Genomic DNA, 23165 nt, shown 5'->3' on the forward strand with positions numbered 1-23165 from the left:
TGTCCATTTAATATGCGTTAATCCCATGTAAATCATTTAATGGTTATAACTGTTAGATGTTTTGAATGAAAGTGTGTTGTGTTTCATATCAGTATGATCGTATGCTCGTGATTCAAAAGATGGCTTGAATGATATCTGTGTAATATGTTTTGATCTTCTTTTAATTAGAAATCATGTCTAAACTGGCCTCTGTTCTCTCTGCTTAAGAGGAGAGAACAGACACCCCCCCCCCCCCCGCAGATAATGCATGATTTACGATGAGACAAACAAAGCAAGTGTCTAATTGGTCCCATCTCTTCAAGAGGATGAACAAACTTTTAGTTAAAACCTTAGACCCAAAAAAACTAAGCTCTCTCTCTCGCTGCTCTCGAAGCTCTCTCTGTGCTCTCGCTCTCTAAGTTCCGGCAGACCAGTAACCATGTAACAAACGCGCAGACCGAGGAACCCAAATTAAGATCAGAAGAACGGGTTCAACAGCTTTATTCAAGCCATCTTACTACTCTAGTCTAAATCTTCTTTCCTTTTCTAAGTTTTCCTTTATTTTCCGTTGTGAGTCTCGGTTCTAAGTTAAGTTTTGCGACAAGATTCCGACCACGTTTCTTCTGCAAAGCCAGCTTCAGACAAAGACTTTCAATTCATCCGCCAGCACAACACGTGACTGGAACGCCGCAGACCCAGGCACGAGGAGACAACCAATGAACGAACCCCTTTGACGCTGACCAAAGGAATTCCCAAAAGGAACGCAAAAGCAAAGACGCAAGTACCTCCAGACTAAAACTCAACTGGTGTATTTATATAACTTTAATAACCTGCCTAAAACGATAGAAGGGTTAAATTAATGTTTGATGGTTCGTTCAGGTCATGTCATTTCACTCTTAAACCCACTCTTTCCTCACTCTCTTCCTTTCTGCAACTCGTATGAATGTGTGTGTGTGTGTGTGTGTGTGTGTTTGTGTTAGAGATTAGCTGTATGTGTTAGTATATAATCAATAAAGTATTGTTTGTATTTGAAAAGAGATTGCTTGTGTATGTGCTTATCAAATTTATTGTCTTGAACTTCGATCAAAAGTTACCTATGCTTTTACCCTATTTCTTAATTTACTGTTAGGGGGTTATTCTTTCTTGGCCAGGAAGATATTATATTTCCTATAGTTAATAATTGTTTATGCTTTCTGTTCATTGGATGAACTGATAAATGATCATATTATTGATTCCGTTACAGTAAATTCTGAAAATACTTAAATTATTAATTATTGATCATAATTCGTTATGAATAATAATTAATTATATTTATACGTGGGCGTATAAACGCTATAGACACTACATAAAAAAATTGAGAGCACTGAATCCAAAGCTGTCACATGCCTGTCCTGTCTTGTGCTGCACATGGGTGTTTTGTTATTTTGGGCCATGTGCTCGTGTCTATTGTCTAGCCCCTCCCATCTTGTTATCTGTTTATTGATTAATTTGTCCCACCTGTCTGTCTCGTTACCCTCCTTTGTTTGTTCCCCTATTTAGCCTCCTTGTGTTTGTAGTCTGGTGCTGGTTCGTTGTCCGAGTTTCCGGAAGACTCCCTCCGTGACTGTCCCGGTGGTCCCAGTTCCGGTGGTCCCAGTTCCGGTGGTCCCGAGTCTGGTGGTCCCAGTTCCAGTGGTCCCGAGTCCGGTGGTCCCAGTCCCGGTGGTCCCGAGTCCGGTGGTCCCAGTTCCGGTGGTCCCAGTGCCGGTGGTCTCGAGTCCGGTGGTCCGGAGATGGAGGAGGAGGAGAAACCCCTCCACAACGACTTGTCCGGTGGCTCCTAACCCAGAGACCATTCCGGAGGTGACTGCCATCCCTGACGCGTCGCTCAGGCGTCCTGCTCCGCCCGCGCCGCCCGAGCTGCTCGCCCTGCCGGCCCCGCCCGAGCTGCTCGCCCTGCCGGCCCCGCCTGAGCTGCTCGCCACGTCGGCCGATCCAGAGACTGTTCACGTCACGCCTGCTGAGCCTGGGTCTTCGGACAAGATGGCCGCCGCCGAGAGTGTTCACGTCACGCCTACCGAGCCTGTGTCTTCGGACAAGATGGCCGCCGCCGAGCCTGTTCACGTCACGCCTGCCGAGCCTGTGTCCTCGGACAAGATGGCCGCCGCCGCCGAGCCTGTTCACGTCATGCCTGCCGAGCCTGTGTCTTCGGACAACAAGATGGCCGCCGCCGAGCCTGTTCACGTCACGCCTGCCGAGCCTGTGTCTTCGGACAAGATGGCCGCCGCCGAGCCTGTTCACGTCACGCCTGCCGAGCCTGTGTCCCCTGACAAGATGGCCGCCGTCAAGCCTGTGTCTGTTCCAGAGCCGGTGGTGTCTGTTCCTGAGCCTGAGCCGGTGGTGTCTTTTCCTGAGCCTGAGCCGGTGGTGTCTGTTCCTGAGTCTGAGTCGGTGGTGCCAGTTCCAGTTCCTGAGCCGGTGGTGTCTGTTCCTGAGCCTGAGCCGGTGGTGTCTTTTCCTGAGCCTGAGCCGGTGGTGTCTGTTCCTGAGCCGGTGGTGTCTGTTCCTGAGTCTGAGTCGGTGGTGCCAGTTCCAGTGCCTGAGCCGGTGGTGCCAGTTCCAGTGCCTGAGCCGGTGGTGCCAGTTCCAGTGCCAGTTCCGGTGGTGCCAGTTCCAGTGCCAGTTCCGGTGGTGCCAGTTCCAGTGCCAGTTCCGGTGGTGCCAGTTCCAGTGCCTGAGCCGGTGGTGCCAGTTCCAGTGCCAGTTCCGGTGGTGCCAGTTCCAGTGCCTGAGTCGGTGGTGCCAGTTCCAGTTTCTGAGCCAGTTCCAGTGCCTGAGCCGGTGGTGCCAGTTCCAGTGCCTGAGCCGGTGGTGCCAGTTCCAGTGCCTGAGCCGGTGGTGCCAGTTCCAGTGCCTCGCCGGTGGAGCCAGTTCCAGTTCCTGAGCCGGTGGTGTCTGTTCCAGTTCCTGAGCCCTGGCCGCCCGAGGGGTCGTCTCCGCCCTGACCGCCCGAGGGAGAGTCTCTGCCCTGGCCGCCCGAGGGAGAGTCTCCGCCCTGGCCGGTCGATGGACTGTCGTCTCCGCCCTGGTCGCCCGATGGACTGTCGTCTCCGCCCTGGTCGCCCGATGGACTGTCGTCTCCGCCCTGGCCGCCAGATGGACTGTCTGCTCCGCCCTGGACTCCCGAACTTTGTGTGCCTCCCTGGCCTTCTGAACTGTCCATTCCCCTTGTCCCGCCCTGGTCTGTCCCTCCCGTCCCGCCCTGGTCTTATGGAGCGTCTGGTAGCCGCTCCGTAGGGAGGGGGTAATGTCACATGCCTGTCCTGTCTTGTGCTGCACATGGGTGTTTTGTTATTTTGAGCCATGTGCTCGTGTCTATTGTCTAGCCCCTCCCATCTTGTTATCTGATTATTGATTAATTTGTCCCACCTGTCTGTCTCGTTACCCTCCTTTGTTTGTTCCCCTATTTAGCCTCCTTGTGTTTGTAGTCTGGTGCTGGTTCGTTGTCCGGGTTTCCCGTTCCTGGAGTCCTGAGTTTTTGTACCTTGTCTGCATGTTACTAATAAATTTCCTCTGCATCTGTATCCTCGTCTCACGTTCAACTAATTCCGTGACAAAAGCATGCAGTTACAGAAAAAAAAGTATGGGTTCTCACAAGGTTTTTTTCTTCCTCCATTCTGTCACTGATGGAGTTTTGGTTTCTTGCCACTGTTGCCTTGGCTTTTGGCTTGCTTAGTTGGGGACATTTAATATTCAACAATAGTATTGATCTGCCTTACTTAAGGTGGACGATGACACAATTTTCTTCAAGAAACAAACTTTGTTGTATTATTTTCATGTTATCACTGTGAAGCTGCTTTGATACAATCTGCATTGTAAAAAGCGCTATATAAATAAAGGTGACTGGACTTGACTTTGGAAATTGTAAGTCAAATACTCAAGTGCATGTTAAGATAGATAGTGTGACTATTGAAAGAGTGTAGGCCTATGTAAATAAATTTCTCGGTGTGATTATAGATCACAAGGTCTGCTGGAAACCTCATATAAAACACGTTCAATCTAAACTGTCACGAAGCATTTCAGTCCTGTGTAAAGCAAAGCATGTATTGGATCACAAATCACTGCATAGTCTATATTGTTCACTGGTTTTACCTTATTTAAATTACTGTGTGGAGGTCTGGGGGAACACCTATAAAAGCACACTGCAACCACTGATCACACTACAAAAAAGAGAGATAAGAAAATAAAGCAGGAAACTATGATCACACCATCTTACTGTTTTTACATTCCAGAGCTTTAAAGTTTACTGATCTAGTTGAATTTGAAGTTGCACTAATTATGTATAAAGCAAAAAATAGACTACTAACAGATAATATTCAGAAGTTCTTTCTTGATAGAGAGGGGGGTTATAATTTAAGGGATAAGTATAAATTCAAGGTTCTAGCTGTTCGCACGACTATAAAAAGTCAGTGCATTACAATCAGTGGTGTGAAATTGTGGAATGGTCTGTGCATAGAACTAAAGCAATGTCCAAACATAATCCAGTTATACAAGTACAAGGCAATGGTTTTCAAATAATATAGGAAAGAAGGTGGCCTATAAACGGTTGCAATATGTGTTAATTGACGTATGGGTATGATTATGTGTGTGTGTGAGTGTGTGTTGTGTGTGTATATATATATATACATAGAGAGAGAGAGAGAGAGAGAGAGAGAGAGAGAGAGAGAGAGAGAGAGAGAAGAGAGAGAGAGAGAGAGAGAGAGAGAGAGAGAGAGAATTGAATTTTAACACACTTTATTAAGTTATTTGTTATTTAACAAAAGAAAACAAACAACCAAAAAAACAAAAAAACAATCAACACTACATGACTTTACCTTAAATCACATATAAAAAACAACTCATTATTAAGTATAGAATACATACCAACATCACAACACCATTCAATCTCAAAAACATTGATTGCATTCATCATCTTGTAATAATTAAAATCAACAAGAATTCTTGATTTAAACATATTCTTAAAAACTGATACAATATGTTGCCCATTTCTCTGTTCTATTTCATTTCTTCTGGAAATATAAATTGCTAATTTGGCCTGACCAACAATAAAGTTCATTAATTGACACTTATATTTCTGTAGTCTACTATACTTGAAACCAAATATAAAACATTGCTTCGTAAAAGAAATCCCTAATAAAGAGAATAAAAATTCTAAAAGATCAAAGAGTGGAGAAAGTCTGTCACAATTCATAAAACAATGGAATATTGTTTCTCTTTCTGAACAGAAAGGACAATTATTATTTACAGTGGGATTCAATTTCGTCACAAAAGCGTTTATAGCGATTGCACCATGCAGGATTCTCCACTGGAGATCGCCTGCTCTTTTAGTCAATGGTGGTTTGTAGAGTACTCTCCACTCTGGTTTTATTTCCTCTACCACTCCTAATTTGTCTCTCCATACTGTGTCAATTCTGTCTTTTAATGTATGTTTATTTATTACCTTCACAATACATTTGTATAAGATCTTTCCTTTAACTGTACAAAAATCAACATTTTCATTTGTATTCAAACACAACAGAGGACTATTATGTGAGGATTCTTCAAGATCAGGTGTACTTCTGATGTCTGGGAAGAGGTCATTAGCATCAGGGACAATATCACCCATACTGTAACTCTCAAGTAGAGCTTTTTCCTTGGAGTTTAAAACCCCATCCAGTTTGTTCAGAAAACCTCTAACAAATCTCACTGATCTTATTCCCAGATGTATAGCAACAGTTTCTACATTTTTTAGTCCAGGTGCAGCTTTTTCAACAATATCTTTCAATTGCAATAGCTTCTTTGACACAAGCAAGTTTTTTATCCCTGGAAGGTCAACTCCTGACACATCAAGGCGACTTCCAAACACAACAGGTTCCTCAAGCAACCAGAAAAGAGATGTGGCTGACTCAGTCCATTTATGCTTAAAAAGTCTCCACACTTTAAAAAGACTTTTATAAAATGAAGGTAGCCTAGACAAATCCAGGAGAGTATAGTCCGTCAAAAACAGTGCAGCATGAAGTCCCATTCCGTTCACCACAGATAAAATGGTTTGTGCTAATGGTCTCCACACTAGATTCTGGGGACCCATCAGCAGTCGCTGAATGAACTGTAGACTAAAAGTCGCTCCTCTGCTGACCAGATTCACCAAGCCTTGACCTCCTTCATCCCTTGGCAGGAAAAGCACACTTTGAGGAGTCCAGTGCAAATTGTCCCAGAAAAAATTGACCATTTCTGCTTGGAGCTTTGGTAACAGTCCCAGAGGCGGATCAACACAAGCAAGTTTGTGCCATAAAGAGGACCCCACCAGATTGTTTATTATCAGTGTACGACCTCGATAAGACAGTTTGGGGAGTAGCCATTTCCATTTCTGCAGACGTCTTTTGATTTTTTCTAGCATACAATCCCAATTTTTTGTAACAAAGTCATCATTCCCTAGAAAAATTCCAAGATATTTTAATCCGCCTTTCTTCCAAATTAAACCTCCAGGCAAACTGGGAGGACCTCTATTCCAATCGCCCATTAAAAGGGCCTCACTTTTTCCCCAGTTAACTTTTGCAGAAGAAATTATTTTAAAACTGTTAACAATAATCTTCAATTTTTCAATATCATCAGCACCGGATATAAAAACAACTACATCATCTGCATAGGCAGAAAGGTGCAACGTGACATTACAGTAAGGTATAGTCAACTCATTTCTTAGTTTATAAAGCAGAGGTTCAATAGCAAGGGAATATAGCAAGCCTGACATGGCACATCCCTGTCTCACTCCCCTCTGAATCCTAAACGGAGCACTCAAACCACCATTGACTTTGAGAACACTCTCAATGTCACGATACATGGCCTCAATCATATTTATAAAAACCTGACTAAAACCAAAGGCTTCTAAAACATCTCTCAAATATGCATGCTCTACGCGGTCAAAGGCTTTTTCTTGGTCTAACGAAATTAGACCACCATTTACACCAAATAGCCTTGCAACCTCCAAAACATCTCGGACCAATGAGATGTTATCGAAGATTGACCTATTGGGTATGCAATAATTCTGATCAGGATGGATTACTTGACTCATAACTTGACTTAACCTTGTAGATAAAGCCTTTGATAAAATTTTATAGTCTGCACATAAAAGAGATATCGGTCTCCAATTGCTTATATTTTGGAGATCTCCCTTCTTGGGCAACAGAGTAATAACAGCTCTTCTACAGCTTAACGGTAACACTCCTTTATTCAAACTATCATTAAGAACTAAAAAGAAATCTTCACCAATCACTGGCCATAAAATTTTATAAAAATCAACAGGAATCCCGTCAATGCCAGGAGTCTTTCCATTTTCCATGCTCATCATAGCGGTATATAATTCATTTTGTGACAAGTTTTGTTCAAGCATAATTTTAGACTCTTCATCAATCTTTGGAAGATCATTAAGAAAAGTGGAATCATTATCTTCTCTTTGAGACAATTCACATTTATATAAGTTTGAATAAAATCCAACAGCATGTTTGCGTATCTCACTTGGCTCAGTAAGCTTTTTCCCTGTGTCCGAGCGTAATGAATGAATAATACGACTTTGACCGTTTTTTCTTTCCAAATTGAAAAATGTTTTAGATGGTGCATCCATTTGTGAGATGCTTTGAAAACGTGAACGTATTAACGCCCCTTGAGCTTTGGTACCCAACAAATCTGCAAGCATTTCCTTTTTGGATTTACTACTTTCAAAACAATCACCATCACCTGTAGAAGCTGTTGTATTTAAAAGTTCTATAATTTCATTTTCTAAAATCTTCATTGACTGGGCCATATCTTTAGTGGCATTAAGAGTGTACTCTTGACATAATTGTTTAATGTGGACCTTTCCACAATCCCACCATTGTTGTAAGGAAGTATAAAACTGTTTTTGTTTCTTAAAATTTTCCCAAAACAAATAAAAAATGTCAATAAACTTTTTATTATTTAAAAGGGATGTATTAAAATGCCAGTAAGCACTCTTTAAATACACAGAATTAATAAAAATATTACAAACAACAGAACAATGATCAGAAAAACCTACAGGAATTATTTTACATTCTCTGGCCAGATTTGCTTGATGATTAGACACATAGAGCCTATCTAGTCTTGCCATAGAAATAATATTATCACTACTATGTGCCCAAGTATATTGCCTATTTCTGTGATGCACATTCCTCCAAACATCACATAAATCAAATGTTCTTAACAATTGTGTGAGCGCTTTTTGTGAGGCAATATGTGGCTCTAAATGATTTCTGTCTAATTTATCATTTTCAGTACAATTAAAATCTCCACCGAGGAAAAATAATTCTTCTGAGCTTAGGTCTTTCATAGCAACACTAATTGTATCAAAAAAAGCAATTCTTTCAGCCCCTTTTGTGGGGGCATAAATATTTAAAAAAGTCATTGTAGTGTTTTCAAAATTAGCTTTAACTTTTAAAAAACGGTCTTTAACTATTTCTTCCATTTCACAAGAAATTGGCAGGGATTTCTTTGAAAACAGAACAGCTACTCCTCCACTATTGGAAGACATATGACTCAAAAAAATTTCTCCATCCCATTCTTTTTTCCAGTCTACCTCATTATTCAAGTCACTATGTGATTCCTGAACAAAAGTAACATCAATATGTTTTTGCTTAATAAATTCAAACAAACACATTCTCTTCTGACCGTCTCTGGCACCATTTAAATTGAGAGTTCCAATTTTAAAATCTCTCATAAAAAATGATGTTTTAAAAAGACAGAGATAATTAAAAGAAACAGTCAGCAAGGCAAAGACTTCTACCAGAAAGAAGAAATTATACCATATCTTGTTTTTCATCATTAAGATTTTGCTTTCTAAGTTTACTCACAATTTTCCTAAGACGGAAAACTTCTTTGTCTGCAAAAGCACCTTCTTTCATTAGAATTTTTGCATCATTAATGAAAGTTGAGCGATCAGGGAAGTAATCTTCAACCTGAACTCCAGGTAAGCCTATAGTTTCTTTCAAAAATTTGCTAATGTCCTCAACTTTATATACTGTGGTCTGACTATCATTTTCGTTTTGCGATGAAAGATAAGAACAATCAGAAATATTGGAATCTGAAGAATCACTGTCATTCTCTGGGACTAAACCTTCAACCTCATTTTTGTCTTTTTTTGTTTGTTTAAAGACTTTGCTCTGGTGGACTTTTTTTCTTTTATTGGGAACTTTGAAGACTGACTCTGTTTCCATCTCCAATTCAACAACACCCTCACTGACCTGTTTACCAGTAGTTGTCATTTTATCTGTATTGATGTCACTGTTCGAATTAACAGAGTCAAAAATCATAAGATCAGATACAGAGATCAGACCTGCAGTAACCTCAGCCATAGTGGGTTTATTCCCAACCGACCCACCAGAACCTGACGCAACAGAAGCAGCAGGGGCCACAACATCCTCTGTGACAGACACAGCTTCAGAAGAATTACTCTGAGTGTTAGTCTGTACAGTAGCATTTTCATCCATTTTTTCAGGACAAGCACGTATCAGATGGCCAATTTCGCCACAGCCAAAGCATTTCATTATACTTTCAGATGTTGCATAAACTGTATAGTTAAAGTCCTCAACTTTAACATTAAAGGACAGGTTCAGCTCATCAGCATTGTTTTTCAAAATCATATAGACCTGTCTCCGAAAAGACACTACATGTTTCAGCAAGGGTGATTTACAACTAAAAGCAATTTTCCTAATGGGAGAAACAATCTTACCAAAGGAAGACAATTCTTTAGCAATACTTGCATCAGAAACAAAAGGAGGAACATTCGACACAACAATCTTTCTAGAAGGGCTACTTAGCGGCAGAACATGCGTAAGCGCATCATTAATCACAACTCCCGTTTGAACAAGCTCATTAGCTTTTTCAAAAGCGTTTAAAAATAAAACAACCGCGTTGTTCATTTTAGATGAAGAAACAATAGCGTTGCAACCAACTACATTGCCAACCGCTAAAGCACATTCCTCTACACTGAATTTACACAAAATCTTAATCCCATGACGCCGAGTTAGACCATCACTACTCGTAACACCTGAAGCAGCCATGCTTCCCGGCAACAAAGACGCCGGGAGCAGACTTCCACAACTTTCTTTAAAGAAAACTACTCCTCATACACAAAATAACACACAAAAAACATAAACAAACAAACAAACACAAAAAAAGTTAGAAAACACACTCAGGTGTCACTCACCACGCACTCTTCTCACTCGCTCCGCAAACGCTCGCACATGCGCACAAGAGAGAGAGAGAGAGAGAGAGAGAGAGAGAGAGAGAGAGAGAGAGAGAGAGAGAGAGAGAGTATAATGTGGCATTAAGAGGAGTTGCTAAGGATCTAATGTAATGACTACGCCACCTGGGAATTCTCAACCCAGGAAAACCAACCTAATAAATAGGCTGCACAGATTTATTCCCTTAACAGGACAAGAGACATGGATAAATAAATTATTTTATTCAAGGTCACAATAGTAATAAATAATTCAAGACAAAGACAATACAAGGAAAAATGTTCAAAATAATACTTCCACGATAAGTTGCACAAACTTCACAACATAAATACGAAATAAATACATTAAACAGAAAGACAACTCAAATAATCAGACGACAGGACTGAGTGTGGCCAGCAGGGGGAGACTCAATGAGCACCACAACACTCAGTAAGTAACACGAAATGCAAAAGAAAACCAAAACAATAACAATTAGTATCACCTTCACACACTAGTGTCCATAAGTTACACGGCACAAAAGTAATCAAGTCAAGCCCCGCCCCTTTGCTCTTGGACACTCAACTCCTAACGAAATCAAAAACAGAATATACAGAGAATAATTAAATACAGTTCACAGTAGAAACAGATACAAAATAACAAAATAACTAAACAATGAACCTTAGAAAGAAAACAATACAATTACCAAACACACAACACTCTCCTTGTAAACATTCACACACTCGCACGTTGCCCACACACACACACACACACACACACACACACACGCACGTGGCCTACACACACACACGCAAACAAACACACTAAAACTGCAGGGCTGCGATATTCCTCCTGTCAACCTGCATACGCCATTAAAGCACTAACAGTTTCTTGTTCGGCCGCAGCCAGAGTGGAATGAAATTGACGCGAATCCTTTCGTTTTAATATAGTTGAGACAGCAGCAAAACAGCAGCGCTCCGTAATCAACGAGCGAACGTCGGGTAACCCCAGCAACGGAATCCTCCCCGCTACTCGGCAGAATACGCTGCGCTTTTGGGGTACGAGGAATCCCAGTCACGGCAGTCCGATGTGCCCATAAATCAACGTGCACGCTGTGACATAAAACACAAGGCATTTCAATTTACCCACTGCCCTATAAGGGAAGGATAGACGCTACAAACAACCGCGTTCCTACCTGTGAAGAGGCTGCAGACACATCAACCATGGGAAACAGTACTCGTTCTCCTATATGCCATGGGACCACACAAACAATTTTCCCGGAAAAGCAAGGAAGCTTTGTGACGGGACTCAATACAGGGCAGGTATATATATGCTCCGCCTTTAGCTGTGATAGGCTTAATAAATAAACCTGACGCAACCAATAGTAGCCTGAAGTCAAACTCCTCTTAATGCCACATTTGGCGTAGTCGGCAGGGTTTCCCATACATGAGACAGAGACGTGGGTGTTTATTTTTGTGAATTGTTTTGGGGTTGTTTTCTTGTTTTGTTTCTCCTCTCCTTTCTAGAAAAGCAGCAAAACAGCAGTGCCCGTTTGGTTTGAGTCGTCCAATTTTCGGTTGTGCCTGCCTTGAGGGGGTTCTGTTTTTGGTAAGTAAGAAGTGGCATATTGTAATCATGAGTGAGGAACTCCAAGAGCTCAGGGAGTTGGTGGCGCAATTGCGAGCCGATAATGAGATGCTACATCAAGAACGTGCCCCTGGTGACGCAAACGTTTTGCCCATTACACCCCCGGCCCCGCCCATTGGTGCTAATGTTGGTTTGATTGAACGATTTTTGTACCAAGGGATGGGAGGTGCCCTAAGTTTAATGGCCGGTCAGGCATTGCCATTAGCGAGTGGATTGAGGAGGCTCGGGCCTGTATTCGAATTCGTCATTTGTCTATTCCAGTCATTGAGTAGCCATCATGGCAGAGAACTTGTGCATCACTTGTTTCTCGGTGTGTAGCCGTCATGGCAAGAGAACTGGTAACCAGTATCTCATTCGCGTTTACTGAGTAGCCGTCAAGGCAGAGAACTTGTGCATCACTTGTTTCTCAGTGTGTAGCCGTCATGGCAAGAGAACTTGTAATAAGTATCTCATTCGCGTTTTTTTATCGAGTAGCCGTCAAGGCAGAGAACTTGTGCATCACTTGTTTCTCAGTGTGTAGACGTCATGGCAAGAGAACTTGTAATAAGTATCTCATTTGCGTTTTTCATCGAGTAGCCGTCAAGGCAGAGAACTTGTGCATCACTTGTTTCTCTGTGTGTAGCCGTCATGGCAAGAGAACTTGTAACCAGTATCTCATTCGTGTTTTTCATTGAGTAGCTGTCAAGGCAGAGAACTTGTGCATCACTTGTTTCTCGGTGTGTAGCCGTCATGGCAAGAGAACTGGTAACCAGTATCTCATTCGCGTTTTTTGAGTAGCCGTCAAGGCAGAGAACTTGTGCATCACTTGTTTCTCAGTGTGTAGCCGTCATGGCAAGAGAACTTGCAATAAGTATCTCATTCGCGTTTTTCATCGAGTAGCCGTCAAGGCAGAGAACTTGTGCATCACTTGTTTCTCGGTGTGTAGCCGTCATGGCAAGAGAACTTGTGCATCACTTGTTTCTCAGTGTGTAGCTGTCATGGCAAGAGAACTTGTGCATCACTTGTTGCTCAGTGAGTAGCTGTCATGGCAGAGAACTTGTGTCGCTCGGTATGAGTGCCAGTCCGCTTGAATGATTTGAGTACGATGACGCCTATCCATTGTTCTCTGTAGATTTTAAGTGCGGTGAAGCATATCCATCGCCCTCTGTAAATTATTTTAAGTGTTGTCGCTATGATGGCTCCTTTTTAATTTTGTCTCTGCCCACTTTAGACCCTGGAATTGAGTGGCAAGGGTTTGCTTATCGTCGGGGCGACGATACAGAAGTGAGGGGTAGAATCTGGCAGTATAGGTGGAGCATATATATACCTGCCCTGTATTGAGTCCCGTCACAAAGCTTCCTTGCTTTTCCGGGAAAATTGTTTGTGTGGTCCCATGGCATATAGGAGAACGAGTACTGTTTCCCATGGTTGATGTGTCTGCAGCCTCTTCACAGGTAGGAACGCGGTTGTTTGTAGCGTCTATCCTTCCCTTATAGGGCAGTGGGTAAATTGAAATGCCTTGTGTTTTATGTCACAGCGTGCACGTTGATTTATGGGCACTTCGGACTGCCGTGACTGGGATTCCTCGTACCCCAAAAGCGCAGCGTATTCTGCCGAGTAGCGGGGAGGATTCCGTTGCTGGGGTTACCCGACGTTCGCTCGTTGATTACGGAGCGCTGCTGTTTTGCTGCTGTCTCAACTATATTAAAACGAAAGGATTCGCGTCAATTTCATTCCACTCTGGCTGCGGCCGAACAAGAAACTGTTAGTGCTTTAATGGCGTATGCAGGTTGACAGGAGGAATATCGCCGCCCTGCAGTTTTAGCGTGTTTGTTTGCGTGTGTGTGTGTAGGCCACGTGCGTGTGTTTGTGCGTGCGTGTGTGTGTGTAGGCAACGTGCGAGTGTGTGAATGTTTACAAGGAGAGTGTTGTGTGTTTGGTAATTGTATTGTTTTCTTTCTAAGGTTCATTGTTTAGTTATTTTGTTATTTTGTATCTGTTTCTACTGTGAACTGTATTTAATTATTCTCTGTATATTCTGTTTTTGATTTCGTTAGGAGTTGAGTGTCCAAGAGCAAAGGGGCGGGGCTTGACTTGATTACTTTTGTGCCGTGTAACTTATGGACACTAGTGTGTGAAGGTGATACTAATTGTTATTGTTTTGGTTTTCTTTTGCATTTCGTGTTACTTACTGAGTGTTGTGGTGCTCATTGAGTCTCCCCCTGCTGGCCACACTCAGTCCTGTCGTCTGATTATTTGAGTTGTCTTTCTGTTTAATGTATTTATTTCGTATTTATGTTGTGAAGTTTGTGCAACTTATCGTGGAAGTATTATTTTGAACATTTTTCCTTGTATTGTCTTTGTCTTGAATTATTTATTACTATTGTGACCTTGAATAAAATAATTTATTTATCCACGTCTCTTGTCCTGTTAAGGGAATAAATCTGTGCAGCCTATTTATTAGGTTGGTTTTCCTGGGTTGAGAATTCCCAGGTGGCGTAGTCATTACATTAGATCCTTAGCAACTCCTCTTAATGCCACAATAAGATAAATGTGATAAATATAAATAAGATAGAAATACGTGGGAAATTAAATAATAATAATAATAATAATAATAATTTACTAAGTTTTGGAAAAGGGGTAGGATTAAATAAGTGTATACTTCTTCCTACTCCTTTTCAAACATGTCTATGTTGGCTAATGTTACTTATTGTTTATTGAAAGTTTTGCTTATTCAACTTATTAGTAAATTTTTTGATGTTCTGTTTGGTTTTGTTTTTTTATATGTCTGAAATAAAATTTCTTCATTAATTCATTCATTCATATTTGCCAGAATTACTTTCTGTGTTTTTACAACTGAGTGTTTGAACACTGAAACGTATTGTTAACTTGCTTTTATGTAGTCCAGTGATGTTTAATAAAGAGTTTGTTTGAACATTTTATTACCTGGATGTTTTAGACATCATGAATCTACATAGACAAGCTCTTATTGAGAATGAACAGAGGTTTGATGTTTCATTGAATGTTTCATTTGAAGTCATCATAATCGTGATTAATGGCTCGTTTATTTGGGCTCTTGACCCTTAACTCTTCTTTTAGTTTCTCTCTGGCTGCTGTAACTGTATTTTAATGAAATACATTTGTTATGGTGAGAGAAAATATGATCAGATGTTTCTTGATGATGTCATAATCAGAAAGTACTGTATCTGAACAAGGTTTGAGTATGAGTGGTGAGCTTTTATTTATGTGCTGGTAATTATAACAGTCTTCTGAAACTACATCATGCTATCCAGAAGTGCAGAATGATTTCTTTAAAAAAAAAAATGTGTTCAGAAAGTTTTGAGCTGCAACAGAAACTAGTCAAACACAGATACCCAGCATGCATTGCAGCATGAAGCTTTTCGTTTGTCACCATTGTTGAGATTCATGTGCTCATTCTTGATGTCTGTTTGATACCGTAGACTGTAAGATCCTGTGCACACTGTGTATTTAAAAACAAATTTTAAGCTAATTGCAACATACTAATCTTGCTAAACCTTTTTAAAAGTCATCTTTCAGATATTTAACGCTTGCTGAGCTTAACAAAACTACATGATGATAATATTATCATCTGGTCATGCTTTTTGCATGATTATTCCTGCGGTTTTAAATGTGCAAAATAAATACACAGTTACAACAAACAGAGAAAAACTAATGTTAAAGAGTCAAGGGTCAAGAGCCCAAATAAAGGTACCACTAATCACGATTCTGGTGATTAGTGGTACCTTTATATACCAGTGGTATATAACCTTTACCTTTATATACCAGTGGTACTGGTATATAAATCATTCAATGGCCTAGGACCTCAATATATTGCAGATATGCTCACTGAATATAAACCCAACAGATCACTCAGATCACTACGATCATATCAGCTAGAAATACCAAGGGTTCACTCTAAGCATGGTGAGTCCGCTTTTAGCTATTATGCCAGCCGCAGCTGGAACCAGCTTCCAGAGGAGATCAGATGTGCTCCTACTGTAGTCACTTTCAAATCCAGACTCAAAACACATCTGTTTAGCTATGCATTTACTGAATGAGCACTGTGCCAATGTTCGTCCGACTGTACTGTACTGTACTGTATTTTTTTTTTTTTTCTAAACTGTTTTAATTATTCTTATTTCTTTTTATTATTTTAATTTCTTCTATGTAAAGCACTTTGAATTGCTATTGTGTATGAAATGTGCTATATAAATAAACTTGCCTTGCCTTGCCTTGCCTTGGTGACTTCAAATTAAACACCAAAACCTGTTAATTCTCAATAAGAGCTTCTATAGACATCTGACATAAATAAAGTCAATCTGGTTAGTAATACGTGAAAGCAGCATTTGAAAACTTTGAAAGAGAGGCATGATGTGATTGGCTGCCAAAAAACACCTGTTAATCTTTAATTTTTTATGAATTTATTTATTTTAATGTATTGTTTTATTTATTTTAGAGCTTTTTATGGGATAACCATATAAAATATACCTATAAACATATACCCATATACCTTCATAAACACAAATTGCCCTCCACCCGGTGCGATTCTATCCAGAGTTACATTTTAACACACACAATGGGCCCTATTTTAACGATCTGAAACGCAAGTGTCAAAGCGCAAAGCGCAAGTAACTTTGTGGGCGGGTCTCGGCGCTGTTGCTATTTTCCCGGCGGGATAAATGACTCTTGCGCCAGGCGCAAATCTAAAATGGGTTGGTCTGAAGAGCTTCATTATTCATAGGTGTGGTTTGGGCGTAACGTGAAATAAACCAATCAGATCGTCATCTCACATTCCCTTTAAGAGCAGGCGCGCTTGTTCTAAAGCGGATTCCTATTATAATGGCGGATTTGCCAGACGCACGCGAGGAGCGGTTCACAGCCGAGGAGAGCAACGATCTCGTCAGGGACGTTGGGGATGGAGAAACCCACCCAAATTAACTTCGGTTAAAAAGGCGTATGATAATTTGGGTAAATGTTTAAGCTAGATGTATGCTTTTATAACAAATTGTATATCTATCTATCTATCTATCTATCTATCGTAATAATGTATGATTTGCAAAAATGAAAACTGCTGCTTCTGTGTAGATGAGAGAATCAAAGTGAATGCGCGTTGTGTACACGCTACATTGATTATGGCCAAGCATGCGCCCTTAAAATAGCATATGAATAACATGCGCAACGCGCCACTGACTTTAAACCATTTTTTCCTGGTTAGTGGCGCAACTGTTTTCTAAACCTGCAAAATAGCATGAAGGAACGTTTGCGCTGGAACACGCCTCCTTTTTTGCGCTGAACCGCCCAGGGAGCGCAAGTTCATTCCCTAGTTTAGCGACGTGCTTCTGTGGAGGAAAAAACGTGCTTTGCGCGGGTGCAAAATAGGAATGATACATGCGTCGGTGTACAAAGTCAATTGCGCTGGGTGCAAAATACCATCAACACATGCTTTGTGTTGTTTTTTAACACATCTCTTTTTAGAGTGTGTATGGCTGAAGTAACATCAGAAGGAGTCCATTAGTATGTATAATAAGTTATTGTTCAGGGAATCTTTGGCCAGAAATATGTTCAGTAGGTCAAATATGGACTTCTGTAAGGCTGATACAACATTAGAAAGAGACAATGATTATTTATAGAAAGTTCGCAATCGAGGACTCTTGGGCCAGAAATATGTTAAATATGTGAAATATGGTCTACTCTCTGGTAGGGATGGGACGGTATGAAAATTTAATATCACGATAATAGTGACCAAAATTATCGCGATTATCAATATTATCACGGTTTTGTTAAAACGAGATGAAAGTGTTCAAAAAGAGTTGATGCTCACACTGAAGACATTTCAACAAGTTTTATATTTGAAAATCAACAAACAACAAATAAAACAAGCAGCTCTATGCACTTTTTAAAGCAAGATTCTATTATGTGGTATTTCCTTCCTTATAATGACGGTCGTCAATAGCAACGCATTATAACACCGCGCACATCCATTGTAACGGCCACCTAGTGTTAAGTAGTGTTCATGACATGAATGTGGATGTGCCTTTAAGATAACTCCTTCTATGGCGTACGTTATTGTATGCATGCTGTTTGTATGTGAGCGCGCACGCACAGTGAGAGTGAGATTGATCACGCAAAGAGGAAGATGACCGCTCTACTGCTGACCGTTGTTTTATTATAATGTGTTTACTTCCACTTTGATTTGTAGCGTGTTTTAGAGTGTTTTCTTTTCCCTTTTAACATTCGCTCTTCGACATGTATGTGAAGAGTGTGCTTAAAGGGGGGGTACCATGGTGTTTCATGTATTCAGAGTTGTTTACAGTGTTAAAGAGATGGATTCTCATGTTAAACATGGGCAAAGTTTAAAAAAAATATTTTGGACGAATAACGGAGAATTTCTGTGCTGAAAATCTTACTTCCGGGTTGGTACAAGTTTCGGCTGTTTTTTTTCGACCGTGGATCTAATGACGTAGATAAGAGTGGAACTCCTTATATGAGCATTTCTCTCGGAAAAGCGCGCCCGCGCGCACGTCGACCAGAGGAGAACGAGACCGCGCACATCAACACGCTTCAACAGGAAATCATCGGCAGCCAGCGCTGCATAGGATTTGTTCAAGAATGTCTCCAAAAAAGTGTGTTTTTGGATGTGAGGGAAAGCTTACCGTGTCCAGCTTTCCAAAGAACCCAGTGTTACAGGAACAGTGGATGCAGTTTGTTTTTCCGGGGCAGCAACGGAGTGTAGGAAGTGCGGTTGTGTGTTCTGGCCATTTCAGTGACGAATGTTTTATTAACAAGGCCCAGGTCGACGCTGGATTTGCAAATCGTTTGCTATTAAAACGTGGAGTGGTCCCAGTGATAAAAAACCCCATTCATGTAAGTACAACTGGATCGGATTTCTGTCTTTTGCTGGAAAAACCGCTTGACTCTATAGCTCCGCCTCCAGGAGCTCGGCTTTTTCCGGAGAGAATCGGAAAGCTGTATTTTTCTTTTATAAATTTAATAAAACTAAACACTTTTTTGAGATATTAAGGATGCACTACTACTCTATAGGTACTCAAGATTAACATGAGATTAGGTGAAACTGTGCATGTTATGTACCCTTTAACTGAGAGAAAACATCTATAAAAGTCTCGTGGAACTACCAGTTCATTTGCACTGTCATGTATTCTTCATCTGGGCAGACGTTACAACATGCATCACAATGGACGCGCTCTCTCTCGTTTCATTCAAATACAACTTGCCGTCTTGCGTCTCCGTTTTTAATTGTATTGAAAATTAATAAATCAGAGTTGATTTATTGTTTACAGAGTTTGATAATATTGTTGTGATCATCTTGTCTGAACGATTGTTTTGTACGCTGTACATGATTTATAAAAAGGTAAGAAAACATTCATCTCAATCCAATGTCCCCATAATTATGTGGTAAAAAAAAAAAAAAAAATCGGTGTAATAAGTGTATAATGAATATAAATTATTATCCCTTAAATGTCACTCTTAATAGTCTAGTTTGAACTTGTTCGTTCGTCTTTGGCTAAGCCACTTGCTGCGAACTTTTTTTTGCGGAAGCCTCACGTTTATTGATATAAAATAGTTCAACTTAAAACAACATTTCATGCCCAATTATTTCCCAGACGTAGTTTTGGTATTGAGGTCAAAGTTAACTTGCCTTGCGTTCGCTATACAACAGTCGGTGATGGTCACACAAGACGACTCGGCAGATCTGAAGTTTCCCCCTATTGCAGCGACTTTTTCTTGTGCATGTTCTGCAGACAGGGTGACTATCCTCGATTAAGTTTCCCTCAGGACTTTTGTTAAAGCCAAAATATGACCACACCTCAGAATTGGTTATTTTAAAAGGCTGAAAAATCTCCCGAGCATGGTCAATGCCTTCTGCAATTCCTTCTTGAATAAAAAAAATAACATTGCGCCTGCGGCTGCGTCAGACTGTTGCTGGCTGAACAGGATCTAAAATCACGATAATCAAACACGGTTTTAATGATAATTAATTTTTAAACGATATTACTAACCGTCAGTACATTTTATCGTGGTTTATCGTGAAACCGGTAATCGTCCCATGATCCCTACTCTCTGGCTGACGTTATATCAGAAGGAGTCAATTAGTATGTTTAGAAAGTTATTCTTCAGGGACTCTGTGGGAATCCAGATTTATTAAAATGTTTAATTTAGGTTTACATTGAATTTAGCATGTTAAGGTTAGGTATAAATTATGATTATCAGAGTTTTCTAGCAAAAGACTCTGGTCAGTCCTGTTTTACTGAAACTCTTGGAGTTTGTGTTTTAGCAAGAAAGTCCAGCCAGTCCTGTACTCGGGTCTCAGTGTTTGAATAGATATGCTGAGTGGATTAGGGTGGGCAATGCTCTGTCTAAAACCGGTTCCTAAACCTGTCTTTTTCGGTTCCTGCTCCTAAATGTATATAAACTGTAAGAGAACATTTTACGTCAGACTTGGTGACTGCAGCTACCGACAGCTCGTGTTCTCAATAAAGAATCCTGCTGAAGAAACAACCAAGTCTCCTGGTCTTTCGATTCTAAGTTCACAACAACTTGGTGCCGTGACCCGGATGGAGAAGAAGGAAACTCAAAGAATTTTAAGCTCAAAGAACTGCATCTTGAAACTTCAAGCTCAAAGATCTCAACCAAGCTGACTGAGTTCCAGACTGAATCTTCTGAATCCAGATTGAAAACTTCAAGCTTCAAAAAGATCTCAAAGACTGAATTTTTCCAGACGGAATCTTTCTCTACAAATGAAAGACTCGGTGAGTTTCACTCCATTAAAAGAACCAATGCAGACCAGTACAAATGTTTTCCTCTGCGCCGTTTAGAGAAGTAGTTAACAAACAGCTGTAGAGTTTGGTTAACTAAAGATAAGCCTCTAAAAAGTTTTTCTTTTAGAGATGAAATTGATCCTCTGTTGTTGGCAGGGAAGATTAACAGTTACATGTTAATATTGTTTGTACCTTTGTAAGCTAGAGAAGATTTAGCCTCATGTGCTAATAAGATTGTACCCTCTGTTTGTAAGACAGTAGAGAGAAGTTTTTTAGTGTTTGTTTGTGGTAACAGAAATTCACAAAATGTTTAGGAAAAGTACTAGACAGATTACACCTTTTTGGACAGATAGTGAATTCAAGTCTTTGTTATCAGAGCACATGGACTCCATCGTGACTGAGCCAGTCAGATTGAATTTAACAAAGAAATTTGGCATTGATCCAGAAAAAGTGTGGTCAATTGAAGATTGTAAGAAGGTACTAGGAGAAAGTATTCGCAAGAACAATGTGAAAGGTATGATCTTTTGTCATAGAGAATTTAGCTTATCCATTGCACAAGAACAAGCGCAGTGTATTGCTAAGTTGAAAGAACAGATCAAACAATTGCAGACTCAGGTGTCCTGTCTCAAGACAAACGTGGGCCATAACAAAGCCTCAACCAAATGTGATTTAAAAGACCAACAGTCAGAGGAAAGCTATCCTGATTTACAGTCTTTTGATAGTATAGAGGACAATGTCAATACAGATGTAAATGCAGTTGAAGTGTGCGTAGCCAGACAAAAGCCTCAGGGAAAAGGTGTTGATACAGTTCCATTTGCAACCTCCATATTGCAGCCACAAGCAATCAAAATACCTTTAGGTCCGAAAGAGATTGAGAGAATTGCTGAAAGTTTGCCATCAGTGCAAAGAAATTTTTCTGAGTTTAGAAGAGCATTGATCAGCAAAATGCGGCTCTATGATATGACTCTAGCTGAAGTCACCCAGCTAATATCACAGATCTTGACTGAGTCAGAATTCAATGATTTTGAAAGTGCTGTAAATAATTCTGAACTGCAACAGGCCAGTAAAGATGAATTGAGACAGGAAGTTGTTAAAGTGTTAAAAAACATTGTTGGACCGAAAGTGGACTGGTCAAAGCTCACTAATTGTGTACAGAAGAAGGATGAAACTGTTTGTGAGTACACAGAAAGATTTTGCCAGACCGCTGCCGCTTACAGCGGAATTGCCGACACTCCAGAGAAAGTGTTAGGTCATAATGGTCCTCTAGTTCGTGCATGGTCCGATGGTCTTTTGTCAGAACATAGAAATGCATTGCCTTTCTTAGATCTTACATGGTCAAATAGAACCCTGCAAGACAACTTGGACAGTTTAGCTATGTGGGAAAGAGACTTTGATGTCAAGGCAAGAGTAAAAATTGCAGCAGCATCCTTTAAGGTTAACTCAGAGAAGCCAAAGAAACGCAAAAGTCCTAGAGAAGCCAGTTGTTCTTACTGTGGAAAGCACGGACATTTTGGAAAAGAATGTCGAATCAAAAATTTTTTAATAATTTCAAATAATTTACTTAAAGGTCCCATTCCATGGATTATTTTTATTATTTTATCATGTTTCCAGGGGTGCCCTTATAATGTTAGTATGTTTTTTAGATCAAAAATTGTTATAATTTAGAAATAAAAGGCATATTTCCTAGCCTGATTTCATTCCCTGGTTTGAACACTCTGTTTGAAGGGGCGTGTCTGCTGTGAGACTTCAGTGTAAACGCCCTCTGCTGTGATTGGCTGACATGCTTGCATATGAAATATCTGGCATTACATGTGGAACTATCTGGAAAACTTTTACTATTACAGCTATTATACGTTTTTACTATTACAGCTATCTGGATTAACGAATCGTGAGAAGTTTTTTAAGTATTTAGATCTATTTCAATCACATAAAAAATTGCAATGATGATGAGCATTGAGCAGATGACAGCCTGTTGATCGCGTGAAAAAAGATCTTATCATTGCAACGCAGTTTCTGCACTCACTAATGATTTCACCAATGCAAACATGAGGCATATAAATACAGTAAGAGCTTCGTTGTGCAGTGTAACAGCGTCATTGATTTCATAACGAGTTTTGGCAAGTGTCCATATAAACTCGCGCTGTGTGATCGACAGCTTGGGCGATTGGAAAGGGATTGTTCTTTGATCGCTTTCTGTATATTAATCACAGTTTAAGTAAGATTATTTTCATCCTACTAAGAGAAACGATGTGAAGTTTGATCGCTACTTCCATAGTCACAGTGAATCACTTACCACTTGCTGGAATATAGTTGAAATTGCCCCCTTCGTCAGTATGAAACGCTGAGAGAAGCCTGCTTGATATTATCCCAGGTTAGAAAAACAGTCCGTGGTGAAATGGACAGAGCAAACTAACAACTTCGAATTAAACTTTTGTGGTATCCGATTATAGATAAACAGCAACCGTCTGTTGACATTTCGCCATCAATACGCCTGTGTTCCTGTGGGCGGAGGTTAGTCTAA

This window comes from Squalius cephalus, assembly GCF_949319135.1.
Source record: "Squalius cephalus genome assembly, chromosome: 18".
NCBI lineage: Eukaryota > Metazoa > Chordata > Actinopteri > Cypriniformes > Leuciscidae > Squalius > Squalius cephalus.